This window comes from Canis lupus, chromosome 2, assembly GCF_048164855.1.
Source record: "Canis lupus baileyi chromosome 2, mCanLup2.hap1, whole genome shotgun sequence".
Classification (NCBI taxonomy): Eukaryota; Metazoa; Chordata; class Mammalia; order Carnivora; family Canidae; genus Canis; species Canis lupus.
This window is the reverse complement of record NC_132839.1, coordinates 28,315,643-28,340,614: the sequence shown is the minus strand read 5'-3', so window position 1 is coordinate 28,340,614 and position 24,972 is coordinate 28,315,643. Positions and strand designations below refer to the sequence as shown.

General features: G+C 38.6%; 1 protein-coding gene and 1 long non-coding RNA gene across 6 annotated transcripts in view; one reads left to right on the top strand and one right to left on the bottom strand.

Moving 5' to 3' along the window:
• Positions 1–24,972, top strand: part of CMYA5 (cardiomyopathy associated 5) — an 89,529-nt gene that overhangs the window by 8,064 nt on the left and 56,493 nt on the right. The window lies entirely within an intron of this gene.
• Positions 6,792–23,195, bottom strand: LOC140614662 (uncharacterized). The gene is made up of 3 exons (XR_012015460.1): positions 23,067–23,195; positions 11,842–11,896; positions 6,792–6,923 (listed from the first exon to the last, which is right to left on the bottom strand). It is a non-coding gene; the product is annotated as an uncharacterized lncRNA (long non-coding RNA).

Genomic DNA, 24,972 nt, shown 5'->3' with positions numbered 1-24,972 from the left:
CATTGAGGGTGGGGGAGATGATTGACCACAAGAAGTTATGTCAGTTAGGGAAGTTATGTCAGGAACTTCTAATGGCATGTGACTCTTGAGACTGTTACCCAGGGCATGTGCTAGCATGAGGGAGGCTGGTGTCAGTGGAAGGCTCCCGCAGGTCACTTAGCCAAGCAAAAGGGATGACGAGGCAGCAATGCCTTAGGAGAAGCTCATGACACCTTCAACTTCAGAGATGTACCTACTATAACAAAAGAGGCTCACTCATTCAACAGATATTTATTGGGGACCCACACAGAGTGAGTGAACAAAACAGAATTCCTAATCTTTAGAGTTTAGTTTCTGGGGAGGGCAGAAAGTAAACAAATAATCTCACCTGTAATTAGTTGAAGTGAATTCATTGGTAAAATGAATTGGGCCTGGGGGACTGAGGTGGGGGGTCTGGTAGGACCCCAGCCCATCAAGTGTCAGTCCCTGAAGCTTCCTTGCTCATTTCCCTGTGAGTTTTGTCTCATTTTCTGGGTCCATCTGATTAGCCTTTCTCTGCCTGCAGAAACAGATTTCGCTGTCCTGCGGTCCAAGTCTGGCAGGAAAGCCTGGCTGCTGATGGCACTTATCCTGGAAGGGGCCTTAGCATCATTCCCCTGGCTTCTGTTTCTGATGAGTGAACAGAGATCCAGAGAAAGGAAGAGAAACCAATATTTACTCAAAGAATAGCGAGCCTATTCCTTGCACTGTCACTTGTTATTTTGAGTTATTTTTCACAATAACTCTGTGATATAGGCATTGTTTTCATCTCTGTTTTATGGAAGAGAAAAGAGAGGCTTAGCAATACTGAGTAATTTATCTAATGTCAGACAGCTGGAAAGTGCGCTGGGCTTCTAACCCTAGTCTAATAACAGCCAGTGCTAGAACTCTCATGAATTCAGTGCTCACCTCAACAGTATACACACATTTGGTCTTTATTAGCCAATTTTTCTTTCTTGAGTGTGAAAGTACTTTAAAAAATAATTATTTCACTTTGCTTCTAATTTTAAAAGCAAAGCAGAAAAGACCCAGAGAATCTACGTAGTAGCTAATCCTGACCAGCACCTTAGCATATTGGGTTTCCTTGTGTGTAATAAGGAGAGTAGATCTTACATTTAAAAATAGATGTTAGGCAATCTTGCGTGATTGAGTTTTCATAAGGTCAAACACAGCAACACCAAAACAACTTCTCTGCGTGCTCTGTGGGATCATATGATAAATGTTCAATAGGTATTTACTATAATATCTATAAAATTCAGATCCTTTGTTTAAAAGAATTTGTATTGGATTTAGCATGGTACACTTTGGAATTTTCATATCTAGTGTTTGTTTGTTTTCAAGAAAGAATGAGGAGAAGAGTGAGACCATTGTGGTGTTTGTCTCCTCTTAGAGTTTTTGGATCTACAAGAAAAGCTTTAATAAATCCTCTCCTCAGGACAGAAATGCTAACACCTTTGAGAGGGTTAAAAATTGAAACCTATCAGCATCTGTTTTATTTTATTTTATTTTATTTTATTTTATTTTTAGCATCTGTTTTAGATTGGATTCCCTTTTGAACAAAATCCCTTCAAACATAGGACCTAAGATACTCTCCTGGGAGAAAGGGGGCAGTGGGTGCTTAGGAGTGAGAGGATACCTACAGCCCACTGGAGCTCAGCTGTTCCTCCTCTGTTCTGCTCAGAGGAGTGAGCAAAGGATATTACCTTGAACACTGCAGAAAACAGCTTTCTCTGAGCTCTCGGCCTCACATCACTCATAACTCTGGGAGGGAGGGATATTTACTCAGAAAATCCAGGATATAAAGGAAGGGTGAGGAGAAAGCATATATAAAGTTGGCAGTGTTGACATTTGAACTAAGATTGCCTGGTAACAAAATGTGTAGTTAAATCAGTGGGTAGAATTAGGACTCCTACTCCATTTATGTACTCGACCCTTTGCAGGAAAATCCCTGGATACCAACCCAGGTTGACAGGAGATGCAGGGTCACACAGCCTCTGTAGCTGTAGGACCAAGGTAGAGAGAGGATGGCCAACAGCAGAAAATCAGGGCCTTAGCATCTGAATAACTTGCAAGAATCAAAGGCCTACTTAATCACAGAGTAGAATGGCAAGAAATGGCAACCATCTCTCGAGTTTTTCTTTCCATTTCTCTCTGCTCCAGTTCTTTCCTGCTGCTCCAACTGCCAGAGTTTCCACCTATCAATCCCACAAGTTCCATTGAACTGAGTTTGCATAGCTTAAGAGTCGAGAATCACAAATTCAGAAACCCAGGCTTTAGTAACAACACTGCCTCTGAACAGCTTCCCATTTGCCAGTGAAGTCTTATGTAAGTGATTTTTTTCTGGGTGAAGGGAGCTGCCTTGGGTTCCAGAATCTGCATCCGTCAGGTTTTGAGTTGTAATAGCAGCTAACTGTGATCAATTTACACACAAAATGACTATTCCCAAGATATTGGTAGTTCCAAGAATCATGAGAAGTGTGGTAAAGAGGGTTTAGGTAGCCAGTAACAACCATTAAAACCTTGCCTCAAAACTGGTCTAGTGAACTGTACAACTCAATTATAAAAAGACAAGCCAATATTAAAAAGAGCAAAGGATCTGAATAGACAGTTTGCCAAAGAGGCAAATGTCCAATGAGCACATGAAAAAAGTGTTCAATATCATTAGCCACCGGGGAAATGCAAATCAAACCCACAAGTTACCATTTCACAGCTACTAAGGTGACTCTAACCAAAAAAGACAATAGTAAGTTTTGGTGAAGATGGAGAAAAATCAGAACCCTCATACATCGCTGGTGGGAATGTAAAACGGTTACAACTGCTTTGGAAAACAATCTGGTAGTTTCTATAGCAGCTAAACATAGAGTTACCATATGACCCAGCAGTTCCACTCCTAGGTATATATACCCAAGAGAAGTGAACAGATCTGTCCACATAAATGTTTGTTCACAAGTGTTCATAGCAGCGTATTCATTATAGCCAAAAAGTGGAAATGACTGAAATGTCCACCAACTAATGAATGGATAAAGAAAATATGATATATTCATACATGGGATATTATTTGGCCATAAAAAGAAGTGAAGTAATGATTCATGCTGTATCACGGATGAACCCTGAAGAGAATATACTTAGAGAAAGAAGATCGACATTTTGTATATTATATGTTTCCACATTTTTGAAATGTCCAGAAGAGGCAAATTTGAGAGATGGAAAGTTGGTTAGTGGTTGCCTAGAACTGCAAGGTAGATGAAGAGAGAATTGGAGAATGATGCTTAAGGAGCGTGGGGTGCATTTTGGGGATGATGAGAATGTTCTAAAATTGACTATGGTGATGGTTGCTCAACTCTGTGAATATACTAATTAATTGTACACTTTCAAGTAGATGAGTTGTATGGTTTGTGAATTATATCTCAATAAAACTGAGTTTTAGAAAAGTTCTTGGGTAAGGAAATGGCTGCCACTGCTACTGGGCACTAGTGTCACTATCTGTACTGTTGCCACTCCCATACCAGCAAGTCAGGATTGCAACTGCAGCCTCTGCTACCCTCAGAATGACGGTCTCTCCCGTCTAGTTCCTTCATCAGTGGCTCTCAAGTCACTCTGGAATGGCTGTGAAGATCATCACGGCGAGAATAGCTAGCATTGCCTCCTCTAGGCCCCACAGGATGGAGGATTCACCAAATGGGAAGAGAGGTCACACGTCTACAGGAGCAGCCGGAGGCACTGCACTAGGCTTTCCTCAGGTTTGTTACCTGATCCTCAAGATGTTCAATACATGGTGCAGTAGATTTTGCTTTTTCTATGGATATATAGCACTTTATTTAAACAGTGGAACAAATCAACTAGTTAATATTTCCATCAAGAATTTAATTGGAAATACACACAGAGCAATGACCAAATACAGCCATATGAAGTGGAAGTACCTTTTCCCATTAAATATCACCTGAACTTAACTATCACTGTTTATTCTAGCTTTGACTTTCCATTTTATAATAAAAACAAACAAGTCTTTAATTTAGGCCTCAAAGTGCCTGGTCTTGCACATTTTGGTATCTCTGCTTTGAGGTTTCAGAGCTCTTCTGAAATCTCTTAACTATCTGTTTGCCATTATTAGAAAGTTAATTGCCTTTTAATTCTTTTAGTCTTATATACATAGGTCAGTGCTCCTTTGGAGATAAATGCTCCAACTCACAAGTGGGCTACTATGACCCTGGTCAAGAGGTGAAGTGAGACTCAAGTAGTATCAGATTGCCTTTTCTGGTAACTTGGAAATGGAGACACACATTATATTTAGATAGTTTTAGAAACAAAAGGTTTTGGGGACAGGTTTCAACTTTTTGGAGATCTATTCCTCTTTGTTTTGATCTTTTCAATGATGTTTTGGATCAAATGCTGGTTTTTCTTTTTTTTTCTTTTTTTTTTTGATTTTTATTTTCTTTAAAAAATTATTAGTTAATTTTTCTATTAGTAAAAAAAAAATTCTAAATTTACTTCTGTAAACTGTCCAAGAAGAACATTAGCTAAAATAGCTGAATATAACTTGATCTCACAGTTAGCACCCAGAAAAAAAATGCTATTTAAAGCTAAATAAAGCCTATCTGTCAAGGCAGGGAGCCCAGAATATAGAAGATGGGTGGAGAGGAGATTCCATATAGATGGGAAGGATAAAACTCGGAATGTAGGATCACTCAAGTGAGTTTCTAAAACCGTAAAACAATCCACCCAAAATAGAGCACATACAAGGAATGCCTCTGTCCCAGAATCCTTCAAGCACGTATTATTGTCTACACAGGGTAAGAGAGTGAAAGCCATTTGAATCTATCCTGTAACTTGGGAAGGTGCCTGTCCTTCATCAATGCAGCTCATGCCATCCCCCAGAGGTGAGGTTGTATTGCTTTTCCCACTCCTTTCTCTTTGTTCTCTGGTTAAAAGAGGTTGAAACAGGGAGAAGCAATACCTTTCCAGAAAGCCAGGATTCTGGTTTTGTTTTTGATTTGTCTCTTAATCTCCCTGGGAAATAATTGTTTGTTTCAAAGAAAAAGACTACAAGCAATTGTGTAGACTTTGGGACTGAAGGTGTCATCTGGTGGCAGCCCTGTTGAGCCATGTGCAAGAGAAACTGAGGAAGCTATGCTAAAGGAGAGACAGAGACAGAGAAGATTCCTGATAGTTTTACTGTTTCCTCTTCCCCGTGAGGCCTAGATACGTCTGCCCTTGGATTCCATGAGAAATCTCTATTCCCTTAAGATAAGTGCCCCTCTCGTCCCTATTTAAGCTAGCTTGAGGGCATTCATTCTTAGCACTGAGTGCTTTAATCATTTCTATCAGCCATTTTTTTCTCATATAGACCTTGGCTACACATGTACCCTTCCTCAGGGCTAGCCAAAAGAACTCCCTTAAGGTGGAGTCATGTCCCACATTTCCCGAAATACTTTTCTCCCCCAGTCAGGAACCTTTTGGACATCAGTAGCTACAGTGTTGAAACCCAAAGCTGCCACTCAACCTTCATCACCGCAACTTACTACTAGCAAAATTTTAAAAGCCTGCTTCAGATCTGGAGCAACTCATCCTTCCCATCCACATGCCTCCCTTTTGGAAATATTTTAAACTCTATTGAACTTAGAGTTATGGACCTGAAGAGAGTTTTATAATGACCTAACACCAACTTTAGCAGATACCATCCAGGTACTGCTAGCAAATTTTGTGATCAATCTCGGTTTGACCTCAAGATTCCAGGCTTGCTTGGAATCTCTCCTGGAGTTGTTAAAGCCTTAGCACTCGAGTTCTCCAGAATATACTGGTGATAGCTGCATGACCTCTTTGAGCCTCAGACTCTGAAAGATGTGGGTGTCTGTGGGAGTAGATTTAACTATGAACGCACCAGGATATCACGTGCTCCTGGAACAGAGGGGAGTGTGAATAGGTGTCATTTCCCCTCCCCTTCCTTCAGTATCATCTGTCAGGACCTCCTGACTTGAGCAGTGTTATGGACCCTTGCTGCCAGCTAACAATGCTGCTCTCCCCCGACCACTCACCCACACCTGCGTCGGGGTGTACTCTCAGATGCACAAATAACTCTTCTTGATTGGTGCTTTGTTTTACTTTTGAGTTAAAACTGGGAGTGAACGTCAGTCTGGACTGTACCAATCTCACTAGTGTCTTCCTCTCATTTCTTCGATCGGGTGGTCAGAAAAGGTCAAACCTTTCTTGTTAGAAATGTATTTAATACATCTCAGGGTCACGTTAAAATACACTAGTCCTAAAGCTCCACGACACTAACCGTGAGCTTTGAGCCGGAACAGGGTCAGGGATGCTGTCCCTGTGATGTACAGTAGAATAGCTCTCAGCACAGTTCTGTGAAGGGCTTTTCTCTGAATTCGGATTTCAACATGATTGTGGCATTCTGGCACTAAAAAGGATTTCATTCTTTCTCTTTTGTTTAAGGATTGTGTGTAATTTGTTGGAACACACAGTACACACTCCTAGATGTTGACTGGGAGAATGAGTAATGATTGAGCGATACAGAGAACAATACCCGGGAAACTCACCAATTTTACTTGGCTACACATTCCAGAGGTGATTATTGTTAGAGAGATGCCTTCTGTCGTAATTAATTATGGTTATGAGTAAATCAAAGTGGATTTGTAGATCCTCATGTCTGGGCTTTACGAGGTTAATTCATCATTGGAAAGGAAAAGGCAGAGAACAAACATCTGGAACACTTACTTTGCCAAGGATTGTACGCAGTATCTTACACGTATCATCGCAACACAGCTGCCTTAGGAAGTACACACTAGTCTCCCTGTTAACGGATGATGACCTTCAAGCTCAGGAAAGGCAGGGGAAGTAATTTGGCCAAGTTCACACGGCCAGCCAGTGGTGAAGCCAGGATTTAAATGCAGATTTCTCTGAGGTAAAAAAAAAAATTTATTTCCACCATTACCCCATCTGTCTCTACCCCATAGGCTCAGTGCTGTGGTATATACTAAGGTGAGGAGACAATGGTTTCTGTTGGAAGAAACCTAAGGTCAGATAGAAGACACATGGTAAGTACTAATTGTAATAATGCAAAATAGCAGTAAATAAAGACTGTGGTGAAATTATCAGAGAAACACTCAGTGAGCAGAGAATCCCAGTAAATCTCAAGTACTGTATTTCATCTGAGAGAGGGAGCTCATTAACAACTAGCCTAGTCACATTTTGATTTTCTAAAAACAACTCTCAAGACAGGGCTCACATGGTACCCAGGGTTGATAAAAGTGTGGGTAAGGGTGGAAGGTTCTTGCACAGGCGACTGATAGGAACGCACACTGATAAACCTTGCGTACTTAGCCAAAATCAAGAGTCGGCCACTTAACCGACCAAGCCACCCAGGCACTCCAAAAAGCGTGTAAACATTAAGCTTTTCTAGTTTTTTATTTTTTTTAAGATTTTATTTATTTGAGAGAGAGAGAGAGAGTAAGCATGAGGGGAGAGGAGAGGGACAGAGGGAGCAGGAGAAGCAGACTCCTAGCTGAGCTGGGAGCCCAATGTGGGGCCCTACACCAGGACTCTAGGATCATGACCTGAGCTGAAGGCAGACACCTAACTGACTGAGCCACCCAGGAGCCCCTGTTCAGAATTATTTTTAAATTTAAAAAGTGCACTCCAAAACATACCATTTGTGTAAAAAAATTTTTTAAAAAGCAAATGTCAGGGTAGAACAAGAATGAAAGAAATACACCAGTATATTAAAAGTAGTCATCTTTGAGTACTGGGATTACTGATTAATTTTCTTCTGTGCTTTTCTGTTTCCCCATATTTTCCACAGTAAAATTCATAACCGGCAATTAGGAAGAATTCTTTTTAAAGATAGAACATCGGGATCCCTGGGTGGCGCAGCGGTTTGGCGCCTGCCTTTGGCCCAGGGCGCGATCCTGGAGACCCGGGATCGAATCCCACGTCGGGCTCCCGGTGCATGGAGCCTGCTTCTCCCTCTGCCTGTGTCTCTGCCTCTCTCTCTCTCTCTCTCTCTCTGACTATCATAAATAAATAAAAATTTAAAAAAAAAAATAAAGATAGAACATCAAAATATTGATTTTTGGGGTGCCTGAGTGGCTTCATCCGTTAAGTGGCCAACTCTTGATTTCAGCTTAGGTCATGATCTCAGGGTCCTGGGATTGGGTCCCACATCTCAGTGGGGAATCTGCTGCCTCTCACTCTGTCCTTCCCCTGCTTCTCTCTCATTCAGATAAATAAGTCTTTAAAAAAAAATCTTGACTTTTCACCTGAATTCAAATGAAGAATAGGAGAAAAGTATTAGCAAGTGTTGCTTTTATTATGCTTTTTAAAGCATCATACTAGATCTTATAAATTTTTTTCCTGGATTTTTCTTTTTCCCTTGTGGGTGACGAATAAGAGAATGTTAGGTGAACTTCATCTTAATTTTTAGAACTGCTAAAGATGTCTAAGTGCTTTAAAGTCTTATAAAAATGATTTGGGGGATACAGAGTTTTACATTAATCCTATTTATACCAACATGGTCCCCCATAAAGGCAAATTGTACTATTGAATCTATTTTTGCTGTCTTCCAATTTTGAGATTTTATAGTCAGAAACAAAAAGACTAGAGCAAGCTACTGTCAAATTATTCCTAGTGTATTAATGGGAATTTTATTTAATCTCTTTGTTTCTTTTTCTCTCTGGAATTCAAGAGACTTCCTTTTATAATGTTGCTTTTTCTGTCTGCATTATGTTGTAGATAAAATGTTTTTCTAGCAATGGTGTTTAGACCTGATGAGGGGACCATTAGCTAGGTAGAGGGTGGCCTCATTGTGCGTGCAGCCAGTGGTATTTCTGTGAAGTTCATCCAGACAGGCCCAGGAGAGCCAATCCCCTGTCCCCTAAGCCTCTCTGCAGATACAGGTGGAAAGTCCTCTATCTGGAATCCTCCTGGCCAAGAAGTTTCTCACCCATCCCTGTTCAGCTCAGAAGCACCTGTTGGAGTAAGGTCTTGATGTGTTTTTTTTTTTTCCTTTAAAAAAAAGAGAAGAAAAATGTTGCCATATACTATACTAGGCATATGGACAAATCCTCATTTCATAGGGGAGAATGGGAGCTAATAGAGGAGCCGAGTTTTCTCTTTCAGTGTATTTTTGTTATTTTCAAGGCTACAACATAAGGGCTCTTCTCTTTGTTGTAAACCTAAGAAAAATTACTAGAGGGTCACTAAAGAAATGAGGAAAACCAATTAAATTTTTCCTACTTTTTAGAACAATTAGTCCTCATCCTCCATGCTTTTATGGAGTTATAATTGTAGTAAAAAAAAATCAGTGGAACAGCAAGGGAGAAGTCTATCCTGACTCACTGTTTTATTTTAAAAAGATCCCAGCCTGACACATTCTCTTCAGATGAAGTGCTCTGTCTCTTGGTAACCACCCCTCAACCTGCATAGGAATTTGACAGCAGTGGCTGGTGGGGCACAGTTTCTGTTCGGCACTAATACTCAGTAGCTGTTGAAGAATTCCAGTGCTAAAGAGCTAAGCCTGTGTTTAACTCCTCAACTGGGAATCCCAGAACACAAATGTTCTTATCCTCCACAGTTTTTCATTTACATGCTCAGCCAAGGTTAATGTTGCCTCTGGTTGATTGTTTTTTACCCTCATTCTTGGGTGTGCCTATATTAGTGGTATCTCTCTACCTATACCAGGTAATTCTGAAGATATTTTTGCTTTATGGTCCAAGTCCTGTTAGCATCTGGTGGAAAGAGGCCAGGGGGACTACTAACATTCTTAGCACACAAGACAGCCCCTCACCACCATAGCAGAGAATTTATGTAGCCCCAAATGTCAATAGTGCCACCGTTGAGGAGCTCCCAAGGTCACAAATAATTGATTTCTCCAGGTTTTCCTCTGAAGCAGTCACTAAGCTATGGACCAACCCTGTCACACCATAGTTCATTTATTTTGATTCTCTAGACTTGACACCTTTCTGCCCTTAATTTCTTATAATAGTGAAGAATTTGGTGGATGAGTTTTTGTAGTAGTCTGAATCTGGTGGATTCAGACATTTTTCTACAGTTTACTTAATTGAATCTCAGCCCTCAACTCTAGGCCAGGACCTGAATAGCTAAGATACCCCCTAACTATTTTTGATGATGATGATGATGATGATGATGATGATGATGAGTGTGTGTGAGAGAGAGAATGTATATAGGGCTCAATTCCATGACTCCAAGATTACCACATGAGCTGAAATCAAGAGTCGGAGACTAATCAACTGAGTACCCAGGCATCTCCTCCTCCTTAAATATTTATAAATTGATTGATTGCTCATTCCAAAACCCAAACTACTCTTTTTAACTCTGAGGAGATAAATGGCTCCTATAATTCCAGAGTCCTGATGGGTCATATAACACCTTTACCCACTGCTAGGTAGACATTTCCTACTTGAAATAAGTGGAGAAGTTTATGCATGTGACCCATGTAATATTTTGGTTGGAGAGGGGTGGGAGTCAGTAAGAAGAAAGATGGTCACTATTTTGAAACATTGTACTTGCAGATGAATCACTTCTTCATCAACTCCTGGTTGAAAGGTCAAGCACATGTCTCAGGTACTCAGTGACCTAGGTTACCTCAATGTGTAGCTCATCAGTAACTAATTATCAGGACTGTCTAAAGCCCTGAGTGATGGATATTTTCTAATCTGCTTGGAGGTTGCAGTGGCATTTTAAAGCATCTAAATAATACTAACATATATGCCACTGAGTCTTTCAATTTTCAAAATTAGAGTTTTGCACACTCAGACCCTATGGTTTCACACTTGCCTTCTTTTGTACTTGTTGCTTTTTCTTGAATTGTCCTCAACCATCCCTAACCTGGTCCTCCTGGGAAATTCATTTTTATTTTGCAAAGCCTTGTATCATCAGCCTTTTATATTCTCTGATTATATCCCAGACCCCTAGTCTCACTTATATTTGCACAGCCTGCCTCAGTCTACTCCAAAGTTAAAAAATTTCCTTCTCTGTACATCCACATCTGATACCTTTTGCACACTCTTTCTGTTATCACCTGTATCAACTGTATTTTAATGATCTCTTTGTCAATATATCAACATGCTAGAGTTCATGTTCCTAGAAGGCACTGTGTTTTTCTCATGGTATTCCCATTACTTCCCGCATTATGAGTACTTGTTAGAATTAATTAACTTATTATTATTATTTTTTTAAAGATTTTATGTATTTGACAGAGGGGGCAAGCCAGAGAGCACAAGCATGGTGAGCGGCAGAGGGGAGCCCAATGTGGGGCTGGATCCCAGGACCCCGGAATCATGACCTGAGCTGAAGACAGATGCTTAACAGACTGAGCCAGCCAGGAGCCCCACTTGTTAGAATTTAAAAACAGAATTCCTATTATTTATTTTGCCAGGCTCAGTTTTGTTTTGTTTTGTTTTTTTCTTTGCAAAATATTATCACGCGACTGGGTTAGCTCTAATTATGGGACTGAAATGGGGCTTGTGGTAGTTAAGGGAAGATTATCAACATTAGATTAATGTTTTATGAAAATGTTTTCATTTACTTGCATAGTCAAAATTAAAATTATATACATATATTTAACACAAAAGAAGTATTTTCTAGGCCAAGTTGTATAGATATTTAATGTTGGAGTGAGATAGCCAAGTTGTATAGATATTTAATGTTGGAGTGAGATATTTCATGACTGAGATATAGTTAGGTTTGGTATTAGAGAAGAGAACAAAGCAAATCTCAATGACTTATCATAATAAAAGTTTCTATTGAGCTTGCTTAAACTCTCCTCCAAGTAGTGACTCAGGGACTGAGGCATCTTACCTGTTGCAGCTTTGCCCTTTTCATTATGCGGCATTTAAAGATGACATCCTTCAAACTGTGCATGAGAAAAAATACAGAGGGTCACATATTGGAGGTTTTAATGATCCCTACCTAGGAATGGCAAATGTAACTAGTGTTCACTTTCCATTGGCTAGAACTCTGTTACTTGGCTGCTGTCTGGCCTCACCCAACTCAAGGGAGGCTGGGAAATATAGACTATCTGTAAGCCCGGAGAAAAGAGAAACAAGCTTGGTGATAAGCTAACCATCTCTAATAGTGAGCAAAGAAACAACTCTCTATATGCAAAATAGAAAATGGAATCTATTAGAAGAACTTTGAAAAGCTCACAGAACAAATGGTAGACTGAGGAACTGAGCAAGAACCAGGGGAGTAGTAGGTGGGGTTCAGGGAACAAGAAAATCTGGTTGTCTGGCCTGGGTGCCATGGATTTTCAGACTCCCAGTGATGCTTCTTAAGATTCAAATTCCCGATTGGGGAAGGGCAGAGTGGAAATGGGCCAGCAAGCTTAGTCTGAGTACCTACTCATCTTTGAGTGGCTGAAGATGGCAGTGGCTTACTGTCCCATTCAGAGTGAAGTCTAAATATTTCCCATGGCTTCAATGCCCAGGTGAACTGGGTCTCAGCTACCCTCTGGCCTTACCTCCTGTTTTTCTCCTATCTTGCCCTGTTCCATCATACTCACATCTTTGCTGCATGTACCAACATCTGAGTGATGTTACTATTGTTGTTTGCTCTGCCCTTTCTGCTAGTATTTGTATGCTTAGTCCCTCACTCTTTCCAAATCTCTGCTCAAATGTCTCTTTAAAACTTAGAGGTCTTCGTTGATCACCCTGTACAGTATAGCACCCCAAACCATTGCCCTTAATCCCACTTACTCTGTTTTATTTTATTCATAGCACTAAATGCTACCAAACATTTGTATGTTTGCTTTGTTTTTCCTCTGTCTTCCTCTCTACTAGAATTTAAGCAACAAGAGAGCAGGAACTTTGTTTTGTTTACATGAAAAAAAAAATACAGATACTGGGGCACCTGGGTGGTTCAATTGATTAAGTGTCCAACTCTTGATTTCTGCTCAGGTCATGATCTCAGTGTCGTTAGATCAAGCCCCACGTTAGGCTCTCAGCTCAGTTTGGAGTCTGCTTGTGCCTTTCCTTCTGCTCCTTCCCCTGCTCTCTCTCTCTCTCATAAATAAAAATAAAAGCTTTAAAAAAAAACCCCAAAACCCCACAAACAACAACAACAACAACAACAACAACAACAAACAGACACTGGGTGAGTGTCAGAGCAAGCAGTAGAATCCAGGCTTCCTTCTTCCTGTCAGCAGATCACTGTAGGACCAGCCTGAGTTGGCATGCCCTGAGACTAAAGTAGCCTGGGCCTTTCAAGAATACCAATTTTTATCTGTACAACCTGACTCAAATTGTCAACCCTTATTCTTTCCGGCTCATGAACATTTTTGCCATGGATATAATATTATTTATCACTGACCATGGGTAATGCACTATTAATGTTGGTCTATGTTGCTTATAATGTATCATGTCAATGATTATAGTTCTGGAGTTATGAAAACCAGTGCATATAAAGTTGTTCACAGGTCTATGTGCTTGTGAAAGAAACTCACATGAGAACAGGGCATCACTAAATTCTAACTGACATTTCTCTTGGTCTGGTTAGTCCACATATCAGTTTATGGTGGATACTCACAAGCACGTAGGTTAGTTATCATATCTCTTCTTGCTGTCAAGTGATGATGTCCTTTAGGCTTTGCCAACTGCTGTACTTGTGGTCATATGTGTATATTGGGCTTTGACAAGTAGATTATTACACAACACCCTCTTTTCCCTGCCCAAATTCTGAAATGACTGATAAATAAAGGAATGGCAAATAGAGATCAAAATGTCAACTTTATTCCTAATAAAGCTAATGATCTCAAAGGATGTGGCTTAGGTGTAGGATAACAATGTATTTCTGACACCAAATCTCAGAAATAGACAGATTTAGGGTACCTTGATGGCTCAGTTGATTAAATGCCTTCTCAAGATTTTAGAAGAATAAAATAAGGAAAAATTAATTTATAGCTCTACCATAGCTCAGACCAAATTGGTTAATTTGAAGTGAACCATAATGATCTTTTAGAAAATTTGCACCAGGGACACCTGAGTGGCTCATTGGTTGGGCATCAGCCTTCTCAGGGCGTGATCCCCAAGAAGAGGTCCTGGAATCGAGTCCTGCATTGGGCTCCCCGTGGGGAGCCTCTTTCTCCCTCTGTGTCTCTGCCTCTCTCTCTGTGTCTCTCATGAATAAATAAATAAATAAAATCTTTTTTAAAAGTAAGAAAATTTACACCAAATGGTGATTTTACTATAAGAAAAATCATGCCTAACATGGTGCCTAACATGGAGCTCAGTAAATACTTGTTGAATGAGTGAGTCTGGACTTTGGGCTTCAATTTGAAATCAGCTCAAAGTCAATGATGATTGAAGAAATTTTATAGTTTTGAAATTCATCTGAAACAAATTCTGTGGGTATACATGGAAATTAGAAGTATACAGAAAAGGGACACCTGGGTGGCTCAGTGGTTGGGCATCTGCCTTTGGCTCAGGTCTTGATCCCAGGGTCCTGGGATTGAATCCCTGCATCTCCTGCAGGGAGCCTGTTTCTCCCTCTGCTTATGTCTCTCCCTCTCTGTGTGTCTCTCATGAATAAATAAAATCTGAAAAAGAAAGAAAGAAAGAAAAAAATAATATTATCTCTTTTAATTACTTTCTATTAAACCTAATTGACTAGAGTAACAAAGATCCCCATTTTTTCCTTAAAACAGGCTGATGCCTGCAGCAAGCTAACCATTCCTTGTAGCAGGCTACTGTCTAATAATGATGCTACCCATCATTTTTGAGTAGCATTTTTATTAAAGGTCATTTGTGATTATTCCCAAACCTATTTTATTTCAATTAATTGACTGATTGATTGATTTTTAAGTAGGCCCCATGCCCAGTGTGGAGCACAGTGTGGGGTTCGAACTCATAAACCTGAGATCAAGAACTGAGCTGAGATCAAGAGTTGGATGCTAACTGACTGAGCCACCAAGGTGTCCCCCAAACCTTTTTATACTAGTTGTACTTGTTATTACATGATTTAATGAAATATTACTGATGCTGATGAACTGAGTGCGAAAGTAGAAGAGTTATTCTTCTGAAAACAAAGGTGAGTGTTTTGTAAAGACTTCACAAGAGGAGAGCTCAAAGGAACCACTGAAGACATGATTCCTGCTCATAGGTAGTTTATAGCCATGTAGAGTAGCTACAGTTGTAAAAAACAGCTCTAATATAGGATGGTAAATGCCATAGAAGATTACATGAAGATTCCAGAAGTTCAGAGGAGGAAAATTACTTTTGGCTTAGAGAATCATTGACAGGTACATGGAGAAGTTGATATATGAGTTGGTCTCTGAAAAGTATAAAATTAGAATGTACAGAGATGATTCATTCCAAGTGAAAAGAAGGATGTAAGCAAAGCCATGAGGGGTAAAACTGATGTTTGGCTGGAGCACAGGGTTCATAAAGAAGAAGAGTAGAAGATGAAAGTAGGAAGATAAATGGGTTTTCAAATAATAAAGAGCCCTAACTTCCATGCCTCTGAAATGTCTGGTCATTGTGAAAATAGGGTACCTATTTTTCTCATCCACAATAAACTCAAGTGGTCTATAGTATACCTACAAAATGAGGTCTTTATATTGGGGCATGATAAAACTGTATAATAATTTTTTCATTCATGGTTTCATGCATTTTTTCCTTTACTGCCTAATAGCTTATAAACTCTTCTTAGCCTAAGCTATTTTATATTACTTTTGTTCAGCAATGCGTAAGATTAGTTTTCTGCTAAAGAAATGAGTATTCAATTAATTTTTGGTGAAAATATTGTAGAATTAGTGATTATGTTTTTAAGAACTCTTGGTTCTTTTTTTTAAGGCCTACATAAAATACTAACAATTTGTAATATAAGATTACAAATTTGCTTGATATTTTATAGCTTAAAAACTAAGTTTTTAAATATATAGTTTAAAAGCAAAGTTTTCAAATAAGCAAGATCAAATGTGACTTTATTACTGTGTTGTAACAGTTGATACTTAATGCATTTTAACAGATACAGTAGGAAAAAATACTATCCATTACTTTTGTTTCATTTGATACACTATTAGTGCACTGTGATTACTTGAGAGTAGAATACATCATCATGAAAACCTAAGGTATTGCTTATAATGATAGTCCCATAAGGAATGTCACTTTAACTGTTGGTCAGAAGGGACTGCTCATTTCTAGAATATTAATCTTGAGCCCAATAGAAACAAAATATAATAATTATCTTAGCCTCAAAATTCGAGGACCTGTTTTGCTTCTTTAGAAGTATAATTCTTTTTTCCTTAAGTAAGAAATTAAAACAGATGATGATGGGATAAGGGAAATCATTATTTTGGTAGCATTACTTCGATGGCTAGCTGTTTCCTCTTTAAAAATTTCAGTTTGGATATATGAGTATTCCCTTTCTTTGGTTTTCTTGCTTGTAAAATGAAAAATATTATAAAAGCACAAGGCTCTTTCCATTCATGACCAATAATTTAATTTTCAGTAAGTTACTAGTTTCTGTTTAAGCTAAAGCAAAATGGAAAGAGGCTGTGTCTAATGAGGCTGATAACTGCTAAATTGCAAACACAAGAATTTTTGTGATATGGTCATATTTCATGACCTTATCCTTCACTTTGGAACTAAAGAAGTTAGACTTTTCTAGAACATTTAATAAAATTCATCTCTTGAGAACTGATTTATACTAATACAACTCTAACACAAAATATAAATTTAGAAAATATGTCAACTTAACAGTGGGATATAAGAATATTATCAGCAAGCATATCAAAACACAATTCAGGGGTTATCATATCCCCTTCTTACTATAAAAAGGGGTCTGTAGGTCACATGGTAAAAATATAAATTAGGGTTTATTGGGGGAAATGTAGAAATGGAGAAGTAGAAGAGCACATGAATCCTTCAAGCTCTCATCCCACAAAGCTTACTTATTCAGGGCATAGCTGGATTGCTATGTAAAGAGAAGGGCACCTGGAGGAAAGTGATGCTTATGTAGTGCTGAACTTATAGGGAGAGGGGGACATAGACATAAAAAATAAGTTTGAAAACTTTGTCAGAGGACTGGAAATAATTAAAACAATACTAGAAATACTAGAACTGAAAAACACAATAACAATGATACACTTGATGATTGTAGCAGCAGTTTAGACACACCTGGAGATAGAATAAATGTACTGAATGATATATCGAAAGTAACATTCAAATGAAGCACAGATAAGACACAGTAAGAAATTCAAATTTATGAAAAGTTGGAACCTCATAAAAAGAGAAGAGGGACAAGGGACAGAAACAATATTTGAACAGAACATGGCTGAGAATTTGTCAAAGATGATGAAAGACATCAATGTACAGATTCAGGAAACCATACAAACTCCAAGGAGGGTAAGGTTTCTAAGCACATGATAGTAAAGCTTCTGAAAACTAAAGACAATAAGATTCTAAAAATAGAGTCAGAGAAGCAACATTACACTAACAGTTGATTTATCAATGAAACAATGGAAAATAGAAAATAATGGAATGATATTTTTAAAGTATTGAGAGAAAATATTGGCCAATCTAGAATTTCATACCCTGAAAAAATACTTTTAGAGAATGGAAGTGTTAAAAGACTTAAAAAAAAAAAGTAGAAAGAGTTTATCACCATTAGATTCACACTAAAGGAAATACTAAATGGAATTCTTCAGGGAGGAGGAAAATGATTGCACATGGAATGTCGGAGACGTAGGAAGAAATGAAACACAATAAAAAGATTCAGTATCTTGATAAATCTAAATGAATACTGACAGTTTAAAATACTAATAAAGTTATGTTCATGGGATTTAAAAACTTATAGAATTAAAAATATAATTACAGAAGCATGTAAATTGAAATTAAAGTGGGTTAGGGTCTTTGTGTTGTCTTTGAAAAAATAAAAATACCAATTTGTGTTAGACATTAATGAGTCCACAGATGCATGTTGTAATCTCTAGGGTAATTACTAAAGAATAGTAAAATGTAACTACCGAGCTGATAGGGAAAATGGAATAATAATAAATATTCAATCAGAAATAAGGAAAGAAAGGAGAGAAAAAGGAATAGAGAAACATAGAATAGGTAGTACAAAAAGAAAGCAAAGATAGAAGACTTAACCCCAAAAATATGACTATATTAGTAATTAAGTTTATTTTATTTTTTTAATAAATTTTTTATTGGTGTTCAATTTACCAACATACAGAATAACACTCAGTGCTCATCCCGTCAAGTGCCCCCCTCAGTTCCGGTCACCCATTCACCCCCACCCCCCGCCCTTCTCCCCTTCCACCACCCCTAGTTCATTTCCCAGAGTTAGGAGTCTTTATGTTCTGTCTCCCTTTCTGATATTTCCCACACATTTCTTCTCCCTTCCCTTATATTCCCTTTCACTATTATTTATATTCCCCAAATGAATGAGAACATACACTGTTTGTCCTTCTCTGATTGACTTACTTCACTCAGCATAATACCCTCCAGTTCCATCCACGTTGAAGCAAATGGTGGGTATTTGTCATTTCTAATGGCTGAGGAATATTCCATTGTATACATAAATCACATCTTCTTTATCCATTCATCTTTCGATGGACACCGAGGCTCCTTCCACAGTTTGGCTATTGTGGACATTGCTGCTAGAAACATCGGGGTGCAGGTGTCCTGGCGTTTTTGTATTTCCCTGATGGCAAGTGATGCAGAGCATTTTCTCATGTGCATGTTGGCCATGTATATGTCTTCCTCTGTGAGATTTCTCTTCATGTCTTGCCCATTTCATGATTGGATTGTTTGTTTCTTTGGTGTTGAGTTTAAGAAGTTCTTTATAGATCTTGGAAACTAGCCCTTTATCTGATACATCATTTGCAAATATCTTCTCCCATTCTGTAGGGAGTGTCTTTTAGTTTTGTTGACTGTATCCTTTGCTGTGCAAAAGCTTCTTATGAGGTCCCAATAGTTCATTTTTGCTTTTGTTTCTTTTGCCTTTGTGGATGTATCTTGCAAGAAGTTACTGTGGCCAAGTTCAAAAAGGGTGTTGCCTGTGTTCTCCTCTAGGATTTTGATGGAATCTTGTCTCACATTTAGATCTTTCATCCATTTTGAGTTTATCTTTGTGTATGGTGAAAGAGAGTGGTCTAGTTTCATTCTTCTGGATGTGGATGTCCAATTTTCCCAGCACCATTTATTGAAGAGACTGTCTTTCTTCCAATGGATAGTCTTTCCTCCTTTATCGAATATTAGTTGACCATAAAGTTCAGGGTCCACTTCTGGGTTCTCTATTCTGTTCCATTGATCTATGTGTCTGTTTTTGTGCCAGTACCACACTGTCTTGATGACCACAGCTTTGTAGTACAACCTGAAATCTGGCATTGTGATGCCCCCAGCTATGGTTTTCTTTTTTAAAATTCCCCTGGCTATTCGGGGTCTTTTCTGATTCCACACAAATCTTAAAATAATTTGTTCTAACTCTCTGAAGAAAGGACATGTTATTTTGATAGGGATTGCATTAAACGTGTAAATTGCCCTGGGTAACATTGACATTTTCACAATATTAATTCTGCCAATCCATGAGCATGGTATATTTTTCCATCTCTTTGTGTCTTTCTCAATTTCTTTCAGAAGTGTTCTATAGTTTTTAGGGTATAGATCCTTTACCTCTTTGGTTAGGTTTATTCCTAGGTATTTTATGCTTTTGGGTGCAATTGTCAATGGGATTGACTCCTTAATTTCTCTTTCTTCAGTCTCATTGTTAGTGTATAGAAATGCCATTGATTTCTGGGCATTGATTTTGTATCCTGCCACACTACCAAATTGCTGTATGAGTTCTAGCAATCTTGGGGTGGAGGCTTTTGGGTTTTCTATGTAGAGTATCATGTCATCGGCGAAGAGGGAGAGTTTGACTTCTTCTTTGCCAATTTGAATGCCTTTAATGTCTTTTTGTTGTCTGATTGCTGAGGCTAGGACTTCCAGTACTATGTTGAATAGCAGTGGTGAGAGTGGACATCCCTGTCGTGTTCCTGATCTTAGGGGAAAGGCTCCCAGTGCTTCCCCAGTGAGAATGATATTTGCTGTGGGCTTTTCGTAGATGGCTTTTAAGATGTCGAGGAATGTTCCCTCTATCCCTACACTCTGAAGAGTTTTGATTAGGAATGGATGCTGTTTTGTCAAATGCTTTCTCTGCATCTAATGAGAGGATCATATGGTTCTTGGTTTTTCTCTTGCTGATATGATGAATCACATTGATTGTTTTACGAGTGTTGAACCAGCCTTGTGTCCCGGGGATAAATCCTACTTGGTCATGGTGAATAATTTTCTTAATGTATTGTTGGATCCTATTGGCTAGTATCTTGTTGAGAATTTTTGCATCCATGTTCATCAGGGATATTGGTCTGTAATTCTCCTTTTTGGTGGGGTCTTTGTCTGGTTTTGGAATTAAGGTGATGCTGGCCTCATAGAACGAATTTGGAAGTACTGCATCTCTTTTTTTCGGAACAGCTTTAGTAGAATAGGTATGATTTCTTCTTAATTTCCTGGTTGACCCTTTCATCTTTTAGCATGATGGTCCTTAACCTCCACGTGTTTGAGGTCCTTCCAAACTCTTCTTGTGATTTAGTTCTAATTTCAAGGCATTATGGTCTGAGAATATGCAGGGGACGATCCCAATCTTTTGGTATCGGTTCAGACCAGATTTGTTCCCCTGGAACTTGTCCTTCTAGCTGGTCTTCTAGGGGAGGGGCCTGTTGTGCTGATTTTCTGGTGTTAGCACTTGGGGGAGCTGCTCTGCCACCTGCCTGGTGCAGGGTTCAGTGGGGGTTGTTTACCCCGTGAGGCCCCTGGAGGAACAACCCCAGTGGCGGGGCCAGCTCTGAAGCCCTGGAGTCAGCCCCCGCAGTAACTCCGGAGCTCTCGGTCTGCAGGGCCTGGAGGCTCTGGGGCGGGCTGCTGATCTGCTTAGCTCGGGGCAGGAGCGTCCTTGCTGTCCTGGGCCCTCCCGGCCTCTACCTGTCCCGGGGGAGGCCGGATCCTGGGCTGTGTCCCGGCGCCCTGTGCTCCTGGCCGCGGAGCCCCCTCCGCAGATCCGCCGCCCGAGCCCCTCCGAGCTGCTCTGGGTCCTGCCGTGTGCGCTGCAGCCCTTAGGGAGCTCGGCGCACTCTCCTGGGCACGCAGTTGCTCTGTTAGTGTCCCCGGGAGCCCGAGGGCATCCCCGCCCTCCTGGGGTCCTGCTCTAACTCCCTGCGAGCCCCTTTCCGCCCGGGAAGATTGGTGCAACTCCTGCTTCTCCGGGTCGGGGCTCTCCTGTCCTGGGGACACTCGCCCCGGCCTTAGCCCGGCTCCTCGGGGCCCTTCCCCCTTGGATGCCTTTTGTTTCTTTATTTCTTTTTTCCCCGTCTTCCTACCTTGATAGAAGCGCGAACTCTGCTCACTGTAGCGTGCCAGCTGGTCTCTCTTTAAATCTCAGGCCGAATTCGGAGATTTTCAGGATGATTTGAAGGTTATCTAGGTAATTTGGTGGGGACAGGTGATTTGGGGACCCTACTCTTCCGCCGTCTTGCCCCTCCTCCTATATTAAGTTTAAATGAACTAAGTGCTTCACTTAATTATCAAGTTGATTTAAAAAAATCTTTTAAATTTTTAGATTCAAAAAATCTAAAATATAAGTATAAAGATACAGAAAGGCTAAAAAGTAAAAATGTAGAAAGATATAGCATGCAAACATTAATCAAAACCAAGCTGGTATAATTTTATGAATAAGAGCACAATTTTATTAGTATCAAAGCATATCTAGGCAAAAATTATTATTCACAGATAAGGGAGACATTTCACTATGTATAAAAGTTAATATTTTCAGGAAGATATAGTCATTCTAAATTTACTTGTACCTAATCACATAGCTTCAAAATATGTATGTCAGGTATTAACAGACTTTAAAGAGAGACAAATTCATAATTATCATATTTAAAGAGATCTTTCTCAGCAGGTGATAGAAAAAAAACAGACAAAACATGTTAGTAAAGATAAACAAAAATTTGAATAAAATAATAAGTCAGATTTACTTGGCATATATAGAATGCTTCTGAAGGATTGCAGGACACATGTGTTTTACAAGAGCACATAAATATTAAAAACCCCAAAACCTCCCAAATTTGGTCAAATAACCATAAAATAGATCTCAACAAATTTCAAAGTCTGACAATATAAAATAAATTCTTTGGCCACAATGTAATTAAAAAGCACTACAAGAAAACATCTAGGAAATCCCCTTGTATTTTCAAAGTGAGAAATACATTTTTAAATAATTTCTGGGTCACAGTGGAAAATTCAAAAATATTTTGAGATTGATAATAATGAAAATATTATATATACAAACTTTTATGTGATACATCAAAACCTTTTCTGAAGAAGAAATGCATGGCCTTAAATTAACAATACATTAGAAAAGAGGAAAGTGGAAATTAATGATATGAGAATCTATCTCAAGAAGGTAAAAAATAATTGCAAGTTAAACTCAAAGACACCTTTCCTAAAGAAAGGAAATAATAAAAAGCAGACATTTATGAGATAGGAAACAACAATAAAGCCAAACTTTGAAAAGATTACCAAATGATAAACCTCAGCTGTTCATACAAAAAAGAAGATACAAATAACCAATATCAATAATGAAAAAAATGGATAACATTTTAGATCTAACAAAAATTTAAAAGATCCTAAAAGGATATTACGAATAATCTTAATGACTTTTTTTATTTTTGAGAGGGAGAGACAGGAGTGAGGAGCACAGGGAGAGGGAAAGAGAGAATCCTAAGCAGACTCCACAGCCAATACAGAACTCGCTGTGGGGCTTAATCTCACAACCCTGAGATCATCACCTGAGCTGAAATAAGAGTCAGACACTTAATTGACTGAGCCACTCAAATGCCTCAATCCAATGGCTTTTTAAAATTTAGTTTATATAGGCCAATTCTTGCAAAAATACAACATATCAAATCAGACACAAAAATAAATAGAAATTCCAGGTAGATACATAACTATTAAATAAATTAAATTACTAATTAAATACCTTACCCCAAAGAAGACTCCAGGTCTTGATGACTTCACCAATAAAGTCCACCAAACACTTAAGAGAGAAACAAAACCATCTTCCATAAATTCTTCCAGAGAATAGGGAGAGAACATTTCTCAATTTGTTGTTTGAGGCAGCAAATGATGAAACCTGATAAACACATTGCAAGAAAAGAGATTGTAAGCCAATTATTCATGAACACAGGAGCAAAATTTCTAAACAAAGTATTAGTAATCAAAATCCAACATTATATATAATGTATAATACATTACAACCATACAAGTTTGTTTCAGGAATTCAAGGTTGGTTTGACATCTGGAAATCAATCATTGTAATTTACCACATTAACAGACTAAAGGATATGGTCATATCCATAGTTGTATAAAAATTGTTTAATAAAATTTAGCATTCAGTATTTTAAAAACTCTTAGTGGATAGGAATAGAAGTTAACTTCCTTAATGAGATGAAAGTTATCCTCAAAAAGAAGCTCTAGTATCAGCTCTGGTATCAGTCTATTTTTTCTCGGTCTAACACCCGCTAAGCCTTCTCCTTGCTCAACTCTGAAAGTGAGCTACATACACAGGTCATCAAGATGCATCTGTCTTCTACATGGGAAGCCAAATAATAATGAGAAGTTTTCTATGAGAATCAGAGGAGAGTGAATGAGATGATGTTCATAACCAATATCCATTAACTATGAGAAACTGATGTATACATCTTTGTAGAGATGAGAACACTTGTGTTCCTGAATAAGAAATGTATTTCTGAACTCTATGCAGACTATTTCTCTTCTATTAAGGGAAATTATTTTTTTAGACTGAGTGTAATGTGAATACTTGGGCTGTGGTTTTACACATGCTAATATAGTCATTCTCTGATTCCTGTTGGCTCTGTCATTCTTCTATTCCTTTGCTTCTCTCCAAAAATCCAGACATCCTAAAATACTTTGGGTTTTTCAGTGAGCCAGGCTGACTTATTCATATGTACATTTTGCATATTCTGTGACATTTTCCTGGAATAACCTCTCCATCCTCACTCCACCTCCACTCCTCATCTATTTGGCAAACTCCTATTTATTCTTCAAAATCCAACTCAAGTATCTTTCCTCTGTGAAGTCTTCTCTTCTTTACATTGTTACTGTATCTTTCTTGTCTTCTAAAATAGTACTAATCATACTGTGTTAAAATATTTAGTTCTATTATATTTTTAATTTCTTGAGAGAAAGTTCTATGTCTTTATATTTGTATTCCTAGTATTTGAGCCCAATAAAAGTTTATTAAATGAAGAAATGAGTTAGTGGATGAATAAACAATTGAATAAACCCACCTCTATCTTAGGATCACCATTTGGGTATTCTGCTAAGCACTCATGAACTCATTCTAGCTAGTAATGAAAACTTCTCTGGTTGAGTACATTAAATTTACAATCAATAATTAATTCTAAATTGAATTTATAATTGCTTTTATAATACTACTACAATCATGGGCTTTCAAAACGCTGACTTCCCAGATGCATGTCATAACCTTAATTTTTAATTTCATCCTGCTTCTCTTAAACTAAACAAAAGGGAGAAGAAGTAGAAGGAATTGAAAATTCTGAGGAATAACTTTAATTAGGTATGTAAATAACCTGAAAACATTTTTAAAATAAGATTCAGTCCAGAATCAAGATAGAGTATTAATTCCTAATTAAGTTCAGTGGTTTAATACCAAAGCAAATAAGTGAGAGCAATGTTGCCAAGGAAATGGAGAAACTACTTCCCACTGCTTTCCAGCCCTTTGCACTCATGGCATGTGTAGGAAGTGAAATTGCTTATAGTGCCCTCGGATAAATGGATGAGGCTGCTTGCTGTTGAAGACAGCTAGGCAGGGGTTTTGGCTGCTCTGGGCTCTACCTGGCTGTGGTGA